The sequence below is a fragment of the Cnephaeus nilssonii genome (genome assembly GCF_951640355.1).
Source record: "Cnephaeus nilssonii genome assembly, chromosome: 9".
In the NCBI taxonomy this organism is placed as follows: domain Eukaryota; kingdom Metazoa; phylum Chordata; class Mammalia; order Chiroptera; family Vespertilionidae; genus Cnephaeus; species Cnephaeus nilssonii.
Window position 1 is genome coordinate 73,865,096 of NC_137080.1, and position 23,357 is coordinate 73,888,452.

Sequence of the window (23,357 nt, forward strand, 5' to 3'; positions counted from 1 at the left end):
GAATCTGATAAAGTACCACTGGCCCATTGAATACTGGAGATGGTTAGCAAACTTGGCTGGAGCAGTTTCAGGAAGTGGTAAGAAGACCAGTATCTAATGAGTTGGGATAGGAGAGCCTGGAGTACATTCAAATAAGCTGTTTAAGAGGAAGAGTTTAAAGATATAAAAGATGATGGAACCACCAATGGTGTGGTTTCTAAGGAGATAGAGGTGGGACAGAGAAAATGTGGGGGGGATTCCTTTTCTATTTTAATAGATGCAAAGCAGAAACAGTTGGGTGTAGGTTTGGTTTTGGCAGGCTTTGGTTTCTCTGCAAAGTAGAAGAGGTCATTTGCTGAGAATTTGGAATGTATTCTCTTCATTAATAAAAGTATTGTTTGAAATTGTTATCCATATCTTCATATGGGAAATTATTTTTATATGTCCATTGATATGACCCGTGAGGGAACATATTTGCATAACAATGGGCTATAACACGAATGTATAAATGAATGAATGAAGAAATGTAGTAAATGATTATCATTTCTGTTTATATCTGACCTTGAATTCAGTAGGATTGAGATACTGAAGGAAGCCATTTCTTTGTCAAGAGTCTCTCTTGGGGAGATATTAATCCACTCATTCATTCAGCTGATATTTATTAAACACCTACTGTGTTCCAGGTATTGCTTTAGATGCAGAGGATAAAGCTGGGTATAAGACCAATTCTCTGTCCTCATAGAGTTACCTTGAGATGGAATCAAAACAAAAGAGTAACAAAAAAATAAAATTTAGAAGAAGTGGGGTTAGGGGATGGGCATGATTGTGGGGGTTTCCATTTGGATGGGTTGTGCAAGAAGGACTCTCCGGAAGTGACACTTGAGACTTGAATGAGGAGAAGCAGGCAATCATGATATGGTCTGGAGCAGAGCTTTGGAAACAAGCAATAGCAGATGAGAGGAGAACACACTGGTGTGGATAGGAAGGTCCACAGGCCATACTGCGGGAAGCAGAGTGAGAAGTTGGGCGAGTGGCAGGTGAGAGCCAGCTGTGGGCCGGAAAGCAATGGAGTGCTAGGCACAGGAATGTTCAAGAACTTCCTGACTGCTCTGTGAAGAACGGACTAAAAGGGGCAGAGCACAGAGCATCCTTTTATTGCCACAAGGCAGTGACTTCCCTGCATCTCCTAAATCCTCGGAGGTAACTGCCTATCTGTCTGAAAGTGAACTCCTCGCAGGTTTTCCGGCAGCTATTACCTTAGGTTAAAGGCAGGTACATCAGTCAGTTTGCTGTTGGGCCCATTAGGGTGGCTCACCCAGGCGCCCCGGGGGCCCCTCTCACAGGCCCAGGGAGGAAGGGCTCTCAGCTCCCCGCCTCGCTTAGTGCGTGTCCTTTCAACCTCTCAGTTGCCTTATCTTTCCTGCTTCCCGCCCGGCCGTCCCTCGTTCTGCTTCCTCCCAGGAGTACATTTTCTGGTCCCAGCAGGATTTGAAGTCTGTTTCTCTCAGGCTTCCACGAACAGTTCGCACTTGGAGATCCAGATCCAAAACCCACCCTCTGGCCTTCGCCCCGGAAAGGGGGCGGGTGGGGAGCGCGAACCTTATCTCCAGGGCTCCGCCTCCAGGGGGCTGAGAGCGAGTTCCCGAGCCGCGGCGCTCAGCACGGGCGCTGCCGGGACACGGGCTCCGGGCTGCGGACGGACGGAGGGCGGCAAACCCGCTGCAGCCCAGCTTTTCTCCGCGCTGGGGCTGGTCACCGCCCGGGACACCCTGCACCCCTGGTGCAGAACGCAGCTGCCTGCGACGGCGACCCCGACCCCGGACGCCGCGCCAGGTAAGGTGATACCGCTTTCTCCTCTCTCCTGGCCGGAGTGACCATTCGGGGGCTCCAGAGCTGGCCTCCCGGGGCTGCATTTGGCATGTTGGGGGTGCTGAGGGTGCAGTTTCCTCCCGGCGCTGACTTGGTCGGTGAACCGGGAGGTAGACTCCGCGCCCAGCTTGGAGGATGGGATGTCAGAGTTTGTCTTGCAAAGTGACTTGGGTGTTAATGAATATAGAGGTTCCCTGGGGGTCGATTTCTGCCTCAGTGTTTGGCCTCTGAGAATGAATAACATGCGGGGAGTTACTTCCCTAAACTCATCTCTCTCTGCCCTTATCTCCTTGGAAAGGGATGTGGCGTCCACACGTGGTGCGCCCAGGGGACGGGAAGCGGGGCGCGCAGGGCTGGGGGCTGCGTGGGGTGGACCAGCAGTTCTTCACGCTTGCTGCACAGTAGACTCGCTGGTTAATAAAATTCGGTGCTTGAGCAGCATCCCCGTCCAATGAAATCAGAATATCTGGGAGTGGGACTTTGGGCATCCACATTTAGAAAACTGTTATCAGGTGATTCCCATGTGAAGTAGATTGGAAACCAGTGAGTTGGTCTCTGGCCCGCAGCTTCAGCGTCACCTGGGAACTCTTAGAAATGCAAAATCTAGGGCGGAGCTGACACCCTGAGCAGGGCCCAGCTCTCTGTTGTAGTGAGCCCTCAGGTGATGCTCGAGTTTGCGGACTTGGAGAGCTTGGGTTGGATCTGAGCTAGGGTAAGGGCAAACATCTGCAAAGCCCCCTCCCCAGTGGGATGGGGGAGGAAACAGACCATTTTTGGAAAATCTAAGTTATACTGTGGACTTTGGAGGATCCCAAAAAAGAACAGATGCTTGCCATCATCTCGAGCAATTTTTACATAGTAAAATTAGCATATTTGCTTTAGGAGAGATTAGGAATTTTTTTCCCCCAGAGTTGAAATGAAGCCAAAGAAGAAATGTACATGAGAGACTTCTAGCTGTAATCACACGAATCGTTGGCCCCCCGATGACATGACCCCAGATCAGTCCTGTCATCAGCACACATTACAGGACTCATATGCAGTCTCGTTTTAAAAAGCAATTGGAGGTTTCAGGGATTCGTGCCAATTCTCCAGAGTGAGAGGGAATTCAGCATTACAGGTCTCTGGAATGTCTGAAGTGGCGCCCGCCCCCTCCCTTTTAATAGAGACCTGAGATTTAAAAATTTTGGCTAAAAAAAAAAATCCAGCTTTTTCTAAGTCATTAGTACAGAAATAAAAATGGCTTTGCAAATAAGCTTAAGTGGATTAGAAAATCTAACATTGGCTAAAAAAGCTAGAATAGGCATGACTCCAGTCCCAGCACGTGTGCTGGGGTGAACACAGTGCTAACTGTACCAAGACTTTCTGTACAGAGAATGTTTACTTTCCAAGCTGCTGTCTGTGCCAAGTTATGATTGAGGTATATGAACGTGTTAAGGGACAGGCACTAAGCTTGTGTTGAGAAAACTGTGGGAAATGGAGATAGTGGTTAGGAACAGGGGCCTTGGTCTGAGGCTCAAGCCGCAGGTTCAACACCTGCTGGTCTGCTGCTCCATGCTCTTGGATGGTGGCATAAATTCACCAAGCCTCAATTTCCTCATCTGTAAAATGGGGACTGCAGTAGTATAATGCATACTTCAAAATTGTTGCCTGAGTTAAATGAAATAATTCTTCTAAAGTGTTTCACGGAGTAAATTTAATATTGGTTAGCTTAAAATATGCACATACCATACACAAACTGGAAGGAAAACAAAAACCTAATTCAAACACCTTGATATAAAAAGTACAGATACTGATAACATGGTCAGGTTTTGTATTTATTTACATGCCAACATCACCCTTAGAATTTAAAGTTTTTGCTTTTTACCTGAATGTGAACACATGGACATCCTCAATTTATCTTCAGAATTTTATTGCGTGTTTTATATAGAAATTTCTAGAAAAAAATTTAAAGTAGCCTATTTTCAAACGAACAGCCTTGTTTTTATCTACACTCCCTGTCTATGGTGAAGGATTTCAGCATGTGGTGGAGTTTATAATCTATTTACATTCACATTTAAAGAGTCTTAAACTCATGCTATCCAGGGTATCATTCCTTATAAAAGAAAATTTATGTAGGAAGAGGGCATCATAAGTGGCACACCGTGGCCTCCAAGAGAACCAGTTGGGAGGTACTGTGTGATATTTCTTAGGTTCTTGAGAGAATAAAATGAAACCTTTACCAGTTACATCAAGATTTCTTCAAGACAATACAAGACAAAGCAAAATGAGGACACACCGAAAGGACAGGCTTAAATTTTTCTTCTTAATTGCAATAATTTCAAAATGCATCAAATCATATATACTAAAAGCAATTTCTTTCACATTATTTGATTGGATCTGATCCAGATGATTCTCTGAGGACCAAATGGTTCTACTGGAAAAAAATTATTAATTCCAAAAAGGATGCCAAATGATTCTGTACTTTGAAAGTAGTCTTGATTATCCTTTAATTTCAGTGATAAAATGACTATTAGATTTCTAACTTGAGTACCTTTTTATGACTCATCTTGCATCTTTTTTAAATTAAATTTATTGGGATGACACTGGTTAATAAAATTATATAGGTTTCAAGTGTACAATTCTATAATACATCATCTTTATATTGCATTGTGTGTTTACCACCCCAAGTCAAATCTCCTTCTGTCACCATATATTTGACCACCTTTACCCTTTACTACCTCCCCCCTCTCCTTTTCTAATGGTAACCACCATACTGTTGTCAGTATCTATGAATTTTTGTTTGTCTTGTTTGTTCATTTGTTTTTTTCAGTTTTATATCTTACATATGAGTGAAATCATATGGTTCTTGACTTTTTCCATCTGACTTATTTCACTTAGCATGATATTCTCAAGATTCATCCATGTTGTCCTAAATGGCAGTATTTCATCTTATGGCTGAGTAGTATGCCATTGTATGTATATATCACATCTTTATCTAATCACCAATCAAAGGACACTTCTGTTGTTTCCATAACTTGGCCACTATGAATAATGCTGCAATGATCACAGGGATATGTAAATCTTTTTGTGAATAAAGGCTTTCATATTTTTCAGGTAGACACCCAGAAGAAGGGTTGCCGGCTCATATGGTAACTTATTATTAATTTTTTGAGGAACTGCCATACTGTTTTCCATAGTGGCTGTACCAGTTTACATTCCCACCAGCAGTGAATGAAGTTTTCTGTTTATCCACAACCTCTCCAATACTTGTTATTACTTGTCTTGTTGATAATAGCCATTTTGACAGGTGTGAGGTGGTATCTCATTGTAGTTTTGATTTGCATTTCAAATGCAAAAGGTTATACGCTGCCTATTACCAAACTTGCATGACTACTAAAAGACTAAACATAATCCGAGTTCCAGCATATAAACATCTTAGTGACTCTTCCATTCAGGAAATCAGGTCTTTATTAGGATACTGTTGAAATTACAATTTAATGTTATTAAATTGAATAGAATTAGAATTTAATGTTATTAAATTAAATGTAATTACATTTTAATGTAAGTAGGGGTTTTTGTTTGGCTCACTGTGTATGAAATGAATAGCTGTGGGGATGAAAAGGGAAGATCAGAGGCACATCTCTTGATGGGAAAAATGAAGGCTTGTGGAAGCAAATTCAGACTCTCAGTACTCAAATTAGTGTTCTGGATAATTTAACTGAAGAGCTAAGAGAGTATGTGATGTTGTAATTCAGTGACAGGATGTGGCCAATTAGGAACAATCAATATTGCAGAGCCCCGCAGTAGTTTTATAATTCTCCATAAGGCCTGGAGCAAAGATGATCATAAACAAGTCTGTATAACTGCACTTGATTTACATAACCTGGCTCACTTAGAAAGGTTTTGATAAGAGTTACCTGGCATTCATTTGGGTTCATTTTGAGGACCTATTTGTTTTAAAGTGGATTGTTTTACTATTAAATCCAATCTTGAAAGTCTTGTGAGTAAACACATCACAGAAAATGGGTACATGTTTTAATTTTGTTATTTATTATCTTTAGATTACACTGTTCAGCACGCAATAATAATTCTTTAGCTTGATTCATTATCATTCTTGTGAAAACAAAGTTGAAATGCTTATTTCTGGCAGGTGGTTTAATCTCACTCAAAGAGAATTAGCCATGGATGCTGAGTTTCTCAACTTCTCCACCTCATGATTAAAGACACATTCTTTGCCCTAGTCCTTTTTAAAAAAATTCTTTATTGTTGAAAGTATTACATATGTTCCCCGTTTCCCCCACTGACCTCTTCTAGCCCGCTCCCGCACCCTAGCCCGTTTGGTTCAGTGGATAGAGTGTTGGCTGTCGGACTGAAGGGTCCTGGCTTAGATTCCAGTCAGGGGCACATACATCACTTGCAGGCTTGTTCCCTGGCCCTGGTCCGGGCCTGCGCGGGAGGCAACCAATCAACATGTCTCTCTCACATTGATGTTTCTCTCTCTCTGTCTCTCCCCATCACTTTCACTTTCTCTAAAAATCAATGGAAAATATCCTTGGGTGAGGATTAACAACAAAAAAGACATACACTCTTCAGCCAGACTGCCTAGCCTTGCCCCTGACTCTGGGACTTATTAGTCGTTTGAACTTGGACAAGTTACATAACCTTTTTTTTTTTTTTTTTTTTTTTTTTTTTGCTTCTGATTTCTAATTAGTAAAGATGGGGTCATAGTACCTACCTCAGAAGGATTGTTGTAAGGAGTGAGTTGACATATATGAATTTTTCTTTAACAGTGTCTGGCTCATAGTAAATACTTGATAAGAATTTGCAATTCTTTTTTTTTAATATATTTTTTTTTTATTGATTTCAGAGAGGAATGGAGAGGGAGAGAGAGAAACATCAATGATGAGAGAGAATCATTGATCGGCTGCCTCCTGCATGGCCCCTACTGGGGATCGAGCCCATAACCTGGGCATGTGTCCTTGATGGAAATCGAACCCTGGATCCTTCAGTCCGCAGGCCGACGCTCTATCCATTGAGTCAAACCAGCTAGGGCAGAATTTGCAATTCTTTTACTGTGGACATTAATGAATGATTTAAGCTGAAGCTCTCCTTTCTGTTTTTACCTCGGAAAACTGGACCCTAAAAAAGAAGTAGCCATTTACATGATCTTCATTTGATGTTTTGTTTTTTTCTTCTGTTTTAGCTAGTGGGGGAATTTGTTTTCAGAGTACATGAAGTACTTCAAGTTTCTCAGAAAATAATACAACATTTTGAACATCTGTAAAAATTCCCAGATATGGATGCTGCTGGCCAGAGACCACACGTTAAGAGTCACTGCTTTAAGTCAATGGTTCTCAAACTTGACTGCACTTTGGAATCACTTGAAAACAGTTGTTTAGAATGCTGATGCTCAACCTCATTAAAAAAAAATTTTAACTTGTTTGGTTAATTTATTGTGGAAAGGAATAATGTAATTGTGTCCTTTATAAAGAGAGGTCTATTAACTACATCCATGGGATTCCCATGTACTCATAAACTTTTTATAACAATTAGGGAGATTAGATTTTTGTATAATATAAATGAGGAAACAGGCTTGGAGGCATCATTCTTGGCTAAGGGCTCATGGTGGCCCTGGATAGCAGCTCAGGTTTCCTGTCTTCTTGGTATTTTTTTCATTCAACTACCTTGCCTTCAGAAAAATCAGATCATGTAACAAGAGGCACATAATACAGGAGAGGGTGTTTTTGGAATACTATAGGTCTTCTTGTCCTATTTAACCCAGTTTGATTTCAGGGTTATTTATTCCAAAGATTTCCTTAATAAAAAACCACTGAAAACAATATGTGTACAATGACAAGAAATTAATCTGTAGGTATCTGTTGTGAAAAGGACAATCTTTTCCACTAGGTTTCTTTTCTAAGGATTTAATTTAGTCCCCCCACCCCCCTTTATTGTTTTTATGACATTTTGGTTTTCACTAATGAAAAAACTCAGAAGATATGGTTGAAAATTTCAGGAAACATTGACAGTTTTCTCAAGTCCAAGTTTGGTGACCTTCTGGGAATGCTGCCAGTGGCTTGTGTTAGAGTCAGTGTTTAGTTTTTGTTTTGACTTGTCTTGTTTTGATCTAGGTCAATTTAGCCATGATTGCAGTGTTTCGTTACCCCTTAACTATTTGTTTTTACAGTGACTGGTGTTAAGAACAAAAGATTAAGGACCAAGAAAATTTCCTTTTTAAAATTTAAAGTAAAAAGACATTCTAGCCCTAACCGGTTTGGTTCAGTGGATAGAGTGTCGGCCTGCGGACTGAAAGGCCCCAGGTTCGATTCCGGGCAAGGGCATGTACCTTGGTTGCGGGCACATCCCCAGGAGGGGGTGTGCAGGAAGCAGCTGATCGATGTTTCTCTCTCATCGATGTTTCTAACTCTCTATCCCTCTCCCTTCCTCTCTGTAAAAAAGCAATAAAATATATTTTAAAAAAGACATTCTAATGAAGTTTGAACTCTAGAAAGTTTGTTCCACTAAAAATATTCTTTGGAAATTGTTTTTTAATTTTTTAAAAATTGTGTAACAGGGGCAAATAAAAACAAACATTCAGAAAATATGTATTATATTTTTATGGTGACTTTTCAAATCCATAGGAGGCTCAATGATTGAAACAACTTATTGAAATATATACTTTTAAAAATTCTGAAACTTTTGTACATGAATTTTGCTACTTTATTGGGAAGAGAGAGTTTGATTCCACCTCATGGGGTTTGTGTCAGCATGTGTTTTCCAGTTGTAACCTGAATAGATAGAGCATCCTACATAATAAAAGGGTAATATGCAAATTAACCATCACTCCGTTACACCCATGATTAGGCCTGCGGGAGGCGTGGGGGGCGGGACTCGGGGTGGCCGCTGAGGGGGGGACCGATAGGGCCAGTGGGAGGCACTCCGATTGGCGGGTGGCCGGAGCCAAGGCCTGGGTCCCAGGTGCCAGAGGAAAACTGGTGCCGGCAGCCAGGTGAAGGAAGGTCTATTGCACGAATCTTTGTGCAACGGGCTTCTAGTTAAAGATAAAACAGGGAGAAATAGTCTTTGTAAGGGCTCAACCATTCATCAGGTAGTGGTTAAGTGCCTACCAAATGCCTCGCTATCCTCAGAGGATTCAAAGAAGTTGCTAACTTCAGTTTAGTCTATTAATAGCCAATTTGAAATTTCTTTTAAATGGAAAATTCCCTTCAATTTATTATAGAAAAATAACATTTTATAAATATCTTTAAGTGAAAAAACATATAAGACAAAAAGTTTTCATTTAAATTTAGAAAAATCTATAAGCATAGCATGATGTGTCACTTGGTTTCTCCTCAAACCACGTTTTTGTTTGTTAATCCTCACCTGAGGATATTTTTTCCATTGTTTTTCAGAGAGAGTAGACAGGAGGGAGGGGAGAGAGAGAGAGAGAGAGAGAGAGAGAGAGAGAGAGAGAGAGAGAGAGAGAGAGACAATGATGTGAGAAAGACACTTAGACTGGTTGCCTCCCACATATACCCTGACCAGGGGTGGAACACGAACCCGAAACCATGGTAAGTGCCCTTGACTGGGAATCAAACCCTGGGCCCTTAGGTGCACAGGCTGATGTTCTAACCACTTAGCACACCATCCAGGGCTCAAACCATTTTTGATTTTCACTTGACATAATGCCATGTGTCAATCTGTAGAAAGGGTCGGATGTAGTTTGAAGGTATATCTTAGCAAGAAGTGGAGAGGTTATCGCAGAAAGGCACCGTTGAGAAGGTAAACATCCTAGGTCCTGAGAATGTAGAAACTCACCCTTCCCTTTCAGCAGTCCGCCTTTTCATAATTTTAAAGTGCCTTTACTTTTCTCATCCTGATCAAATCGGTAGTCACCTAGCACCTCTGGGTTAAGGTTTGAAATGAGGGTAAAATAAAAGCTGTGGGGAGCAGGGATAACACGGCAACCGTCTTAACCAGAATGGTACAGGCAGAATCCCTTCGTGGGTCCCTTTGGAATGAGGAGGGAGCAGGGATGAAAACAGCCGTTGGGATTCAGAGTTCTTGATGGCAAGCAGAGGCACATGGAGCCTATTATGAATTCCTGTCTATTTAGTGAAAGCAAACATGTGAGTGTGTAGTGAGTAGTACAGTCCAAGTTACATGTCATTTCTCTACCACCATTTAAATAATAGTACTAATATTTATATGCTAACTACTAGATAAATAGATGCTCTCATTATTTCTAAGAAGGATCTGAATCAGGAAATAGAGAACCTGGTTTCTCATCCCAGCCTGCCACCAACTTACTGAAAAGTTGGTAGCTTAGAAAAGCCTATGGTAAGGGAGAGCTGGGCAGGTGTGACTGTAAAGTCTTCTTTCATTTTGCTGTTTGCATTTTTTTCTTTTTCTTGGTCAAAAGCACCCTTTGAGAGTATCATGGACCATGTAAAGAATTGCAGCTTAGAGCATCCGTACAGTTTAAGTCACTGTGGGGTAGCATCCGTTGGGAAGTCAATTTACTGAGAAATGGAGAATGCATTCCTAGAATGTCTGTTTACATACTTCTTGAATGTGCACTGAAGATGGATATTACTGTGCATGAGGAATAATGAAATAACAGATCTTTTTATTTCCAGAAAATTTTAATGATGGCTAAACAAATTTTTCTTTGGCCTCCATGTGGGAATCCTATATAATAAAGAGGTAATATGCAAATTGACCATCACTCCAACACACAAGATGGCTTCCCCCATGTGGTCAAATATGGCTGCCCCCATTTGGACACAAGATGGCTGCCACAAGATGGCAGCAGGGGAGGGCAGTTGTGGGTGATCAGGCCAGCAGGGGAGGGCAGTTGGGAGGGACTGGGCCTGCAGGGGAGGACAGTTGGGGGCGACCAGGCCTGCAGGGGAGGGCAGTTTGGGGCGACCAGGCCGGCAAGGGAGGGAAGTTAGGGGTGACCGGGCCAGCAGGGGTGGGCAGTTGGGGGTGACCAGGCCTGCAGGGGAGGACAGTTAGGGGCAACCAGGCCTGCAGGGGAGGACAGTTGGGAGCGACCAGGCCTACAGGGGAGGGCAGTTAGGGACGACCAGGCCTGCAGGGGAGGGCAGTTAGGGGTGACCAGGCCAGCAGGGGAGGGCAGTTAGGGGCAATCGGGCCGGCAGGGGAGCAGTTAGGCATCTATCAGGCTGGCAGGGGAGTGGTTAGGGGATCAGGTTGGCAGGCAGAAGCAGTTAGGGGCAATCAGGCAGGCAGGCAGGTGAGCGGTTGGGAGCCAGCAGTCCTTGATTGTGAGAGGGATGTCCGACTGCCCATTTAGGCCCGATCCCTCGGGCCTAAACGGGCAGTCGGACATCCCTCGGGTCCCAGATTGGAGAGGGTGCAGGCTGGGCTGAGGGACACCCCCCCATGCATGAATTTCGTGCATAGGGCCTCTAGTGTATAATAATAAAAGCATAATATGCTAATTAGACCGGATGTCCTTCCGGACGTCCTTCCTTCTGGACAAAGCTGCAGTGGGTGGGGGCTGGAGCCAAGGCCCTTGCATGAATTTCGTGTATCAGGCCTCTCTCTCTCTCTCTATATATATATATATATGAAAGGTTAATATGCTAAGTGTCCATCTGACTGGTCAATATGATGCGCACTGACCACCAAGGGGCAGACGCTCAACACAGATGTGCACTGGCCATTTACAGAGGACCTGGCACCCACAGAGCAACACTCTGCTTCCCCCAAGTGGGACACAGGTCCCGCCACCACCCCAGAGCGACAGCCCACCAAATCGCAGCCGACGGTGCTGAGACTCCATGGTGCATAATGCAGCCCACAGCCCAGCCCAGCCCAGCCTGGAAACCATGGCTGTGGGCTCCAGGTAGCAACGCCCAGCTTCATCTCCCTAGCGACTAGCCTCCTTGCAGTTTCTTCAGCCCAGGAACACGACTTGCTTTATAGCCAGGTGCGAATACTTTACACTTTAACCGAATGTCTGTGAAGCGTTTTCCTGTGCCTCATCTCATTTGATCTTCACAGAAGTCCTGGAGTAGGTAGATAGGAGACTCAGTAGAATCCTTTTTTTTTTTTTTTTCATTAGCTGGAAAACAGAGATTTGGAAAGCTTAGAAACTTGACCCAACTGAAGAGAAGTAAGAAATGGTGGACCTTGAAAATGACTTCAGGTTTTCTCACTGCGCAGAATATAGTCAAACACTGCTGCAGTTAAATATTTTACCCTTTGTTATCCCTGGGTGATCTACAATAATAATCTGCTTTGTGTTGATATTTACTGCTATGTTGCTGACAATTACTTGAAAGAGAAGTTGGGGTGCTTCACTGGGCTGGAAGAAGTTTAGCTAAATCAGAAAGCAGGTCTAATTAAGCAAGTTTATTCTGTATCTATAAAAGGCTACGTCGATTCTTTGTCCTAAAAATGAGCATGTTCATAAATTAAATGAAATTTTGGATATACTCGATGGAGATTTTCACACCTATTTGAGTGATAGTTGATTCCATCGATTTAATGGATGATGCTGAAAAGGAAAATTTTCCCATCAAATTTCTTAATAGTATTACTCCTTTAGGAATGCTTAAATTAAAATTGAAAGTAGGTGCAATCATCATGCTACTGATAGTAAAATCTTAATAGTAAATGGTGTCTTTGTAATGGTACTAGATTTATTATCACAAGATTGCAACCTAACATAATTGAGGCTGAAATATTAACAGGATCTGATTTGTCCCTGTCTGACACTGTCCTCCCATTTAAATTAATTTGAAGACAGTTTCCTGTGATGACAGCATTTGCGATGACTATTAATAAATCACAAGGACAAACTCTAGACAGAATAGGAATATTCCTACCTGAACCTGTTTTAGGACATGGTCAGTTATATGTTGCTTTCTCTCGAGTTCGAAGAGTGTGTGACGTTAAAGTTAAAGTTGTAAATACTTCATCACAAGGGAAATTAGTCAAGCACTCTGAAAGTGTTTTTACTCTTAATGTGGTATACAGGGAGATATTAGAATAAGTTTAATCACTTTATCAATGTTTTTATATCATGTTTTTGTTATCATGTCTTTGTTGTTATATCATGTTGTTATTGTTTATTAATCAATTTATATATTATTTTCATGTACATTTTACTAATTTTCTTTCACCTCTGACACAGTTTTATAGAGAACGGGTGAATAGTGATATTAAAATATTTCTTCTATTTAATTTCCTTTCAATGTGCATGAATCTGTGCACCGGACCACTAGTTATATAAATAATGTTCATTGGTCTTTTAAACGCTTGAAATTTTTTTTCCTGATTCTGAATTATAGGCTTTGTGAGGGAAATCATGCTTATATGAATAATCAAATGATATTTTTAAGCTCTAAATTACATGTTTCTCAAAACGTTAACAGTTGTGTTTGGGTGGCAGAATGATAAATATTTTCTACTTGCTTTTGTTTATTTTTGTTTGTTTGTTCTTAATCCTCACCCGAGGATATTTTTTCATTGACTTTTAGAGAAAGTGGAAGAGAGAGGGAAAAAGAGAGAGAAACATCGATGTGAGAGAAACACATCAATTGGTTGCCTCCTGCACGTGCCCTGATCAGGGCCCTGGCTCGGGAGGAGCCTACAACCAAGGTACATGCCCTCGACTGGAATCGAACCCAGGACCCCTTGGTCTGTAGGCCGACGCTCTATCCACTGAGCCAAATGGTTAGGGTTATTTTTTAATATACATGTATTACTCCTTCAATACAAAATGAGCATAACTACATGCTTTGTAGACAGAAACATTTGAAATTATAATTTTGAATTCCCATACAAATGAGAGATAATGATGTAACAATGTGATTAATTTATGTCCCTGTAATTCATAAAGCACATATTGTGCCAGATGTGCTTTTTAAATATCAGATACACTAAGTACAGATAGTACAATCTGGCTAAAATTACATGAGAAAAAATTTTTAAAAGCTGAAGAATCAGTTTATTGCCTCTTGTGAATGCCAAAAGAATATTATGTACTCTACTGTAAACATTGAGGCCATATAAGATAATAACTAAAATCATGGATGTTGTGCAGTTGTGGCCCTGACACTTAGCACCTATGTGACCTTGTGCATGGCATTGAACCTTTTAAAGCTTAATATGCCCATCTGTTAACTGAGGACCATAGGACCTATTTCATAGTGTGGTCAGGAAGATTAAATGGGATAATGCAAATAAACATGAGGAGCATAGAGCCTGGCCGATAAGTACTCAAATTAGCTTAAATTTGTTTTTATCATAAGTACAATATTCTATTTCTAAGTTTCCCCCATGGATGTCAAGGTTGGTTGTCATACCACAACCCTATTCCATTGCTGCTTAGGGTGGAATGTCTTGAGGAGGTTCTTGTGGTTGTTCCTATGTTAATTGTCTCATTACCTGTATTATTATTTGTGGCTGTGGTTAGATCTATGTTCTCCTAAGTTCAATATATATTATATACATCAGCAAGTTTTTACAAAGTATTTAGACTAAGCATGTCTTCTACTCAGCCCAAAACAAAACAAATCAAAAAGCCATGATGAAATGAATCTAACTGACAGATATCAGAACCCTGGAAAAAAGCGTGAATTTTAAAAAAAATATGTTTTTATTGATTTCAGAGTGAAGGAGAGGGATAGAGAGAAACATCAATGATGAAAGAGAGTCATTGATTGGCTACCTCCTGCATGCCCCATATTGGGGATCGAGCCCGCAACCTGGGCATGTGCCCTGACCAGGAATCACTGACCTCCTTGCTCAACCACTGAGCCATGACAGCTGGGCTGAATGTTTTTGATCTCCAACTCCTTCTAAATGATTTAATTAAATGAATGTCTGGACAGTTATCAATATAAGAGACTTAGGGTCACTTGTGCATTTGTGTTTTTGTAACTGTGGCTATAAGTATTTTTAATTTTTAGGTGGTAACTTCAGATTTGTCATTTTTGGCCAGACCTGTTACATTATTAAGTGCTAAGCCTGAGTCATGCAATGAGTTTGTGCATTTTAAGTGTTTCTACATCATCTTGGATATGGCTGTCAAGTTGAATTCCAAATTTTTCTTCTAGTAACTTGCCATGTTTTTGAGCTTTGGGCCTAAAGCAGCCTATGGAAGTCTAGAAAAGCAATTATAATATCACATTTTCAAACTTGATTTGAATACTAATGACAAATTTAAAAATAAATGTGTGTATGTTTATCCCCTCTTCCAGTTATATCCACAAAGATGGACATTTGTTATAAACTTAGCAGAAGAAAAATTTTTCCTTTTCGTTTCTTTTATTGCTTTAGTAGTTTCAATCCTTAGGCAAGACCACTCTATTTTATCTGATGCTGTTTTCTTACCCAAAGCTATGTTTTCAAGGAACCCACTTATTCAGAGTTACAGTCTTGCCAAACTTCTTCAGAGTGCAAGACTTTGCTATTATTACCCTGCACTCTAGAGAATTTCAAATTGTGGCTTTTATTCCTTCAAAATCTTTCTGTTTTCTTAGGGTTGGCTATTGGTATGTTCTAAGGTAAGAAGAGAAAGGAAGAAGGCATATTTTATTATCTGCAAAAGTTGCAAAAATGTATTTTAGTTTCTGTAACCATTATTCTCATTAGAGAGTTTGGAAGTTTTAAGTGGAAAATTTCAGGAATTTTGATATATCAAGGGGGTAGAGGGGACACAGGAACTCCCAAGGAAGTTGGTAATGTGTATTTCATCACTTTCACAGCAAGGATTTATTGGTGACTATAAAAACATTAAATAGGTGCTATATGCAAAATACAAGAGAAGTGATAAGCCAGTGTGTTTAATTTCAGTGGCCATCATAGGGTGCCTAGTAGATAGAGGTTCCATGACTTCAGGTACTTGTCATATAGTTGGGAAATGGACTATTTTAAATATAATTTTGAGGAAGCAAAATAAGACTCTGCAATTGATCTTCAAATGGTCTAATACTGGAGGTAGACACTGTGGAAGATACGGTCTGTTTTTGTCATGAGTTGCTTCATAGAGGAGGTGGGGCTTGAACCTGCTTGTTGAAGCATATTTCAGTTTGAACAAATGGTTCAGTTTAGATACACATTTTAGTCAACATACATCACAGGGCTGGAAATGATCCTACAAGTAATTATTGTTTGCATTACAAATATTGTTTATACCAACAGTATTTGATGCCTTAACCTCTCTCTCTAGCATACCTAATGTGCAAATTACCCAGTACCAGAAACATCCAGTGATGGGCCACTTTCAGTTTTAGGGACATCCCCATTTATTTAGAACTTCCCTCGAATTAAACTGAAAACGTCCTCTCTGGAATTTCCAGGCATTGATCCTAATTCTGTACTCTGGGAGTGACAGGGACAAGTTAATTTCTTTTCCACATGGCAGTCTTGTGAGTATCTGAAGACAAGTGAAGCATATTATTCTAAAACTGCTTCTCTTTTGCAGCAGTCTGGAGTTACATCTCCAATCTGGTCAGCCTTCCCGGGTCACACTGCATTTGATTCTCTCTGACCATTGGTTGCTGAATAGAAAGGGTGCAGCCCTGTTCTTTTTCTCCCTCAGAGCCCAAGACCAAATGAATTGTTGGCAACCAGTTCACACTAATGACTTCAGTTTACCACTGGCTAAGACCTTTCGCCTACTCAGACCTCCTGCTAGTAAGCCAACTGATTCCTATCGAGCCTTCTACAAACCAGACTTTGGCTCCCAGGATTTTCCTGTGTTTCTTTTGAATTTTGTCTTCTTGCAGTTGGTCCATTATTTATCCAGGTGAGATCTTCTAAATCCAAAATCTTTCATTTAGTTTGAAATCTGTTTTAGCTTAGAATGGAAATTGATTTGCAGCTCATCGTTACCCCCACCCAAATTACAAATATCTAATTAAATGGCCAGGGAGAATAGCAGGATTCTAAAACATGTCACTAGAAACTTCCTACTAGGTTGGCATAGGTATTACTCTTCATTGGGGAGACATTTAATTAGTTTTATATTAAGCTTGCATCTATCTGTTTTCAGTGAGCGTGGTATTCTAATGTCAGCCTAGTACTCCCATCAGAGAACTGCAGGTCAATTCGATATGATTTATTCTTGGCACTTAACAAGTGTTTTAGGTAGATTTCTTGTTTTAAGCAACATTTAGATGGACTTAAACACACACACATACACACACACATACACACCTGAAATTTCTGAATTCTAAATAGCAAATATAACCCATCAAACTTGATTATAATTGCTAACATATTTGGACTCTTCTTTTTCATGCTACTGGGTTTTTATTTTTATCATGCTCTCTTGTTCTTTATTACAATGATTATTATTAGTTGTGTGTGTTTTTTTTAATTTTTGTTTGGAATTAAGTTGGCTTCATTTTCTTCTCCTACCAGTCATCTCTGGAAATTATATTCCTGTTTACATAATAATGGTTACCATTATATTTCTACTAGAGGCCCGGCACACGAAATTCGTGCGGGGGGAGGGGGGGAGAGGGGTGTCCCTTAGCCCAGCCTGCATCCTCTCCAATCTGGGACCCCTCGAGGGATGTTTGACTGCCTGTTTACAGGGATCGGGCCATGAAGGTGTGGCCAGCCTGGGTGAGGGGCTGATGGCTGTTTGCAGTCTGGCCACAGCCCCTTCAGGGTGGGGGGTCCCCACTGGGGTGCCTGGCCAGCCTGGGTGAGGGGCTGATGGCTGTTTGCAGGCTGGCCAAGTCCCCCAGCGGGGACCCTCATCCAGTGGGGGTGTGGCCAGCCTGGGTGAGGGGCTGAGAGCTGTTTTCAGGCTGGCCACACCCCCTGGCGACCCAAACTCCCAGCCCCTCCTTTTTTTCTTTTTTTTTCAGTGCCTCTTTGAGTGGAGGCCAGGGGCTGGAAGCAGGTATCTGGGATTTATTTATCTTCTATAATTGAAACTTTGTAGCCTTGAGCAGAGGCCAGGGCCAGCCAGGGCGGGCAGGAAGCTTGGCTTCCTCCATCACCGGGGGCAACCCAAGCCTCCTGCTCTCTCCAGCTGTGTGGCCGCTTCCATCTTTGTTGGGTTAATTTGCATACTTACTCTTGATTGGCTGGTGAGTGTAGCAGAGTGATGGTCAATTTGCATGTTTCTTTTTTAAACCTTTTTTTTAAAAAATATATTTTATTGATTTTTTACAGAGAGGAAGGGAGAAGGATAGAAAGCTAGAAACATCGATGAGAGAGAAACATCAATCAGCTGCCACCTGCACGCCCCCTACCGTGGATGTGCCCGCAACCAATCTACGTGCCCTTGACCGGAATCGAACCTGGGACCTTTCAGTCCACAGACCGATGCTCTATCCACAGAGCCAAACCGGTTTTGGCTGCATGTTTCTTTTTTATTAGTGTAGATCAGGCGTCCTCAAACTCCCTTGCCGTTTTGTTTTTTTACTTCAAAATAAGATATGTGCAATGTGCATAGGAATTTGTTCATAGTTTTTTATAAACTATAGTCCGGCCCTCCAACGGTCTGAGGGACAGTGAACTGGCCCCCTGTTTAAAAAGTTTGAGGACCCCTGGTGTGGATATCAATTACAACTTGAGTTTTTCTAACAGCCAGTTGGAATCGTTCCACCACCTCTGAGATAATGTACTTACTCTCTTTACGGGATCTGTTTCACCCTCACTGCCCTTCATCCCTCACTCCCCACTCTGCTCCCTGTTTGGAAACTTGTATTTTATTTCTAGAATGTTACTAATTTTTTAAAGTAACAATTTTAGACAGAAGTTTATTTTGAAGAAATGGTTAGAGGAGAGAGGCAAATTTTGTTCATTTAAAAATAATTCTCTACCCCACGGATAGCTTTGTTTGTTTATCTTCTGATAATTTACTGGAGAGAGTGAATAGATAGTCAACATTTGAGTTCTTTAATGTTCAGATGATCAAAATTTTCATAAATGAATGTTTCTTTGGTTAGCTCCATATTTTCCTACAGAACTTTGAAGATTTTGATCCATTCTTTTTAGCCTCACTTCTGTGGTAATCTCTAGACAATATGAATTTCTTTTTAGTTATTCTCCCCATCCTCCTCCCCATCCCCCACAGAAACTTGGGATTTTTTGCTTCATCCTTTGAATTATGATTTTTCACCAATATGTGTATAAAGGAGGTCTTTCCCCCCACATGTAATTAACTTGGTACTTATGAAACCATTTCAATCTGAAGATTCAAATTTTTTTTTTTTTAATCCTCACCCAAAGACATGCTTAGAGAGAGGGAGGGAGGGTGGGAGAGGTGGAGAGAGAGGGAGAGAGGGAATGATGGAGAGGGGAAGAGAGAAAAACATCTATGTGAGAGAGACACATTTATTGGCTGCCTTTTGTACTTGCCCCAACTGGGGTGGAAGCCACAACCCAGTATACCTGATCTGGAATCTAACTGGCAGCACTTTAGTGTACAGGATGATGCTTAACCAACTGAGCCCCTCTGGATGGGCTGAAGATTCAAATATTTACTTAGCTTTTCATTATTTCTTCATATGTCCCTGTTTTCCTTCTAAAAATTCTTTTTTTAGTATTTTGAAAAATCTGTGTCCTTTTCCATTGTAATCTGGTAGAATTCCTCAACTCCCCCCCCCCCCGCCCCTCATCTAGCTACTTTTCTCTTCAACTATTCTCACATACATCTCTGAATATATTAATTACATTTTAAGTTTGTATATTAACTCTGGATGTTCATTACATGTTTGTTGAGTTTATGGTATTCCTCCATGATGCTGGTTTTCATTGAATATTTATGTTTGCAGTTTCATGTTTACTACTGTCTGGATTTTCTCCCTCTTTACTACAGTTTGCTCCTAAAGCTTGTGGAGTTGGACAATGTCCTAGTTCATGTCTTGTTTTCTGGACGTGGTTGCTTCCAGTTTCTCTTGGGTTTTGCTAGTGAGAAGCCTACCTGAGGCCTGCTTTGCCGAACTAGTCAAAGAGCCCATACTCACGGCTTCCCATGGGTACAATGGGGGAAAAGTTGCATAATATCCAAGAGGCCACTGTTCTTTCTCATTTGCACAAACTGCTTCCTGCTCAGCCCCAGAGGCATTTACCTCTGTCAGGATACTTTTCCTTCTCTGGTTCCTGAGAACCTCTTTTCTTCCATCGCTGAATAATGCTATTATTCCCTTGATCTTCCCAGCAGCGTAGGCCATGGGGTTAAAGAAGGGATCACGTTCAGTGTTAACCTGACAGCATTCTAAAGCACCTGTAATTGCAGAAAGGAACGAAAATCATTTTGCTGCCTGCTTGATTCTACTATGAAGTGAACATTTTGGACCAAGCCGTATGTAGTAGACCATCACAGTTGCTTCTTGATGGGATGTTGGTACTGTGGCTTTAGGGATCTTGTTTACAATTTCTTCTGAACACAGTTGGATGATGTAGAAAAATAAGAGCAGCTCCATTTGCTTAAAGTATGACATATTGTAATTCTGAGATGCACTTGGCACCTTTCCTAGAGAAATGTCAGTTTTCCAGCATGAATGAAATCCATCCAGTGCAGATGTTGCTGTTTGAGATCATTGAATTTGAACATCTGTATAAGAGAATGCAACCAATAAACTTTGGAGTGAGCAGTGAAGCATAAGTTTCCCACCTCATGAGTTTTTTACATTGTAGATGTATTTGATAATAATAATAACACTAACTTAAGTTTGTATATCATAATCCATTTTATGGCTACTTTCTGCAAGAATCTTAAAAATATTATTATATAAATATTTAATGTCACCTTCGACAATTCATTCTTTTTATAACAATAGTCTCACAGAGCAGGGATTTAACAATATCTTTCTAAACATCTCACACTGTTCTCATTTGCTAAAGTGTGAACCAAAATATATACAAATCAAAATGTTTTCTAGTTCTCTTGGGTTGGTTTTTCCTTAGAAAGTTTCATTATTTACTCAGCTTGAAGTACAGTGTTGTCAGTTTCCAGAATGCCAGGCATAGCTTTATTCAAATGTAAGAATAAAACACATTCCAATGCCCAATTGTACACCCCCACTCCACCATTTAAGAAAATCTGTATAAGATATCTCTCCTCGCCATTACAGATGACAGATAATCAAAACTTGACTGTGGTATTTATTTGCTAACTTTGTGTGTGTGTGTTTTTGGGAGAACAATGTAAATAGTTTAAGAAGCTCTCCATTTTCTAATTCAAAACCATATTGCAATCATTCAGCTGAATTTGTGTAGTGATTGTCATTTATTTAAAAGGAGGAGCATTTTCAAGGAATTATTTTTTTGTCTGATACCTTAGTAATAAAAAATAAACACTGCTATCATGTAAAGAGAATGATCAGAATAGTGTGCATGTCTTTGGAGCTCTTTGAATGCAACAGAAATGTTAATGATATGGTAATTTTGGTCACACAATGATAATTTGTAGAAAATTCATCATATATTAGATCTAGTAGATTCAATTTGGGAAGAAATTACCCTTTTGGGGGGGGGGGTTGTTTTAATGAATTAAATAGTTAAATTATGAGAATAGAATTGTAGTCAATTTGAAATGGAAGAGATCCTACAACTCACTCATTCATCTCTTCACATCCTGGTTTTAAAGAGGAGATACTGAAGTTCAGCCAGCCTTGTTTTCTTGCCCAGATTCCTAGTGTCCCAGTGGCCTAGCTGGGTCTGGGACAGAGATGGACCAGCTGCCGGTTCAATCCTCTTTCCCCCACACCTACCTGAATAAGGCCAGGAAGGAACTGAATATTGTGACTCATCACTTTTAAACAAGTTACTGTTACTGAACTGAATATAATGCTTCCTTAATTAACAAATGCAGGATGTTCATTTTTCCATACCAGAGCTTCCTTTTAGATGGTAAAAAATTGCACACTAGTTTATTTTTGAGGATGTTCTTTTCATTTTCCATTCTTTTCAACAGTTAGTCATGTTTCATTTGGTTCCCTTGAATGTTAAGATGCTAGGTTGTATTAATTCACAGTGACTCCTTTTCTCCTCAGGAAACCCCTCTGGCATACCTAGTATGTGGTAGTGGAGCCATCTGGGAGCCAAAAGAAGATTGTACCATTTTGAAGCATTTTGTTCTTTTCCTGGATGTTTAGCTAGCATTTTCCGTGTAGGAACAAGATGTTGGCTTTTGAACTGGCACTTCTCTGAAGGGTAGGTAGGGAAAACCATGGGGAAAGAGTAGAAAACATTGAAATTGGTTGAAATGCTCACATTTATGTAAGCACTTATAAACATTTCACATAGATGATAGAAAGTAAGCGTTAAGATGAATTCATTTAAAAAATCGAAACTAACTTGATAAATACTGCATTTTCCCCCATGAATAAGCATATAGAATGTGCATATTTCAAATTTGTATTTTCTTAGTAGATGATAAAAAGGAGAAAAATGAAAACTTGGAGTATTAAGTCTATATCAAGAAGTTAAATACAATAGGTATTTTGCAGTTTTGAAATATGCATTCTTTTCTTAAATATCAAAGCATCAAGTCAGAAATCATCCATGACAATGTGTTTTATATGTTAACAGGAATACAGAATAAAAAAAAATTTGGTACCATTCATCTTGGTCAAGGATGCCATTTAAGTTAATATAAGAATTTGTGTATATTCCTAACAAACCAATAAAATGAGGCTCTGTAGAATTGAGGAAAATCTTTTGAAGCTTAAATTTTTGTATGTATTTTAGGATAAATAAAAAGTGAACTCAGTACTTGCAAGGTGCTAAAAATATGAATCACTTCATAATATTTCTTAATTGAGTTATTAAGAGAGCATTACATTACATAAAGAGTAAAAATTGGACTCAGTTCTTAAGATTGATACCACTGAGGAAGCCCATATTTTCTTAAATGTTTTATGGTAGTTATAGGACACTGGAATAGAGGAGCCAGTATCAACAGAAAATTATGTTTCTATATATCTGGCTTATTTGGTGCTCTCATAGAACAATTGCTTTCAAAAGTTTTTTACAAAACCCACAGGAAGACAGTTAACATTGTGACACATCTGTATTTATTTGGTAATTGTGTCATGATCAATATCTACCTTTTCTGCATTATGTTCTGACATTTCCCCTTCCATGGAAAAACACTGGTCATGACTCACTAAATTGATTTTACAATCTACTGATGGGTCATGGCTTTGCGGTTTGAACAACACTGCCATAAAATTCCCTCCATAATTTTTTTTTTTGGAAGTAGTTATATGTGACTGTTGTTAGCTCTATTTGCCAAGTATATTTCAGGTACACCATGCACTTACATCTCCTGATTCCATAAGTTCTGGAAGTTCAGTGGAAATGGACATAGGTATGTTTCTGGACCGGAGCATTTAATTTCTGTTTGAGACCTTCTAAAGCTCTTTACCTCTGCCATGTAAGTGGCCGTGCTCCTTGAAATGGGTCCCAAATAGAGGAATGTGGAGCAGAGCCCATAGCCAGCCCATAGTAGACATAGAGTGTGAACACAAAATAAAACTTTGCCTGGCTGGAGTGGCTTAGTGGTTGAGCGTCGAACT

At 40.3% G+C, this 23,357-nt stretch overlaps 1 protein-coding gene across 1 annotated transcript in view; it reads left to right on the top strand.

Moving 5' to 3' along the window:
• The first annotated feature begins 1,680 nt into the window (after positions 1–1,680).
• The window catches only part of COL21A1 (collagen type XXI alpha 1 chain), a 169,320-nt gene continuing 147,643 nt past the window's right edge, over positions 1,681–23,357 (top strand). Inside the window, exon 1 of the mRNA XM_079781606.1 lies at positions 1,681–1,812. The gene's annotated coding sequence lies outside the window, so the exon portion shown is untranslated. The remainder of the gene's footprint in view (positions 1,813–23,357) is intronic.